Below are 1,675 nucleotides of genomic sequence, written 5' to 3' on the forward strand. Positions count from 1 at the left end.
GTATAATCCAGCACCTGAGATTCAGGAAGTTCCCATAATATCTCCAGCCAAAGTAACCTGGCGCTGACCCCAACTCCAACTCAGTAACAAAAAGTTAAGAATTTTGATCAGATGAAAACTGGGCTTTCAAAACCTCTGGAGACCTACCAGATCCCAGTAGACTTAGATCAATGCAAAGATCTGCAGGTAATGAACACCACTGACACAATCACTCTGAAGCAGGTGCAAGAAAACTCAAGTGGAACTAAGGGGACCTCCCATGCAAAACAGAACAACAAAAAGGAGGCTTCTGAAACTCTTGAGGGAGAACCCAAGGCCAAAATCCAGCCAAACGTCCGAGAATGCATGCTAAGTGGAGCGGGGATTTTTCGTAATGCTGCAGTCAGTGATAGGTGTCCTAAGACCAAAGCCAAAGCTAACAGCAAATCTCACAAAGCTGCCTCCAGCAGTATCAGCAAGACAAAGAGCCATGGGCAAGAGAAGATAAAAAACACCAGAGAAAACTCTAAGAAAGCTAAGGAGTGTAAGCAGCCAGGGAACAAGGTCAAGGCAGAAGAAAAGCCCACCATTGGCAAGAGGAAACACAAGGAAGCTCAACCTGAGCTTTGCCAAGAGGCAGTTAAAAAGCCCTGCTGGTACCTAGGCATACACATGCTGGATTCTGTCCAAGTGTTTCATGCTTTGGGGAACGAAATTGATCCAAAACTTGGAATCTCTTCCTCCCAGGTCCTGAGTACTCAAAGAAGCCTAAAGATGTCAAGCCATCCTGAGCTGTCAAGCTATGGCTAGGTGCTACACAGGATGGAAAAGGCCTTGAGAAATCTCAGGTCAAAGCACACAAACCAAGTAGCAGTGCTGAAAAACGCTCATCGCCAGCAAAGTCTGAGCTGCCACATCCTGGGAAGGTCAAATTGGTACCTTTGCCTTTTCTTACCATGGAGAATCCACAAGCTGCACCTGTTCCTCGGAGACGACAATCTTTGTCCTCACATGGTCCTGCTGCAGCTTACCATCCCAAGCTAGGCTCTACCAATGCAGCTCAGCCAACCACTGCCAATTCTTCCCGGTCAACCACTGCATTTTTGTCGGGTTCTGCTAAACCTGCTAAGTCCATTTCAACCAACCCATCTCGACCAGGTTTGCAGAACCCTAGTAGCCGACCTATTCGTCTCCCCACAGTTTCTAGAACTGCTCCCTACAACAGCACCTGGCACTTCCCTCCAGCGTGAACCTCCTCCAGTCTCTGTGAACCAGCGGCAGTCGCCACCCAAAGGTCAGAGTCAGTTTCTCCTCCATGATTTCCGTTTCCAATCAATTCCATGGAGAAAGCCCAATGTTCCCGAGCCAGTCATATCAAAGCCCATCACCAAAGAGCAGAGACCAGAGCGTGAGGCTATGAAAAGGAAGGCTCAGCAGGAGCGTGAGAACGCTGCCAAACTCACCTCTTTGGGGGAAAGTGTAGTACTTTATTGAGAGGGAAAAGAGATGGACATCTCTCTCTACTATGGCTACGTAATGGGAGTAGCTGGAATGGTAGGTTCCATTTGAGGTACCAGATGGTTTTCCTAGGCAAACACTGACATGCCATACACCATTTATTTATTCTAATATATTTTTTCAAATTAAAGAGATGCATCATAGTTAATTGTTTGTTAATAAAAATTCTAAATTTTGA

This window comes from Sorex fumeus, unplaced genomic scaffold (genome assembly GCF_029834395.1).
Source record: "Sorex fumeus unplaced genomic scaffold, SorFum_2.1 ptg000054l, whole genome shotgun sequence".
Classification (NCBI taxonomy): domain Eukaryota; kingdom Metazoa; phylum Chordata; class Mammalia; order Eulipotyphla; family Soricidae; genus Sorex; species Sorex fumeus.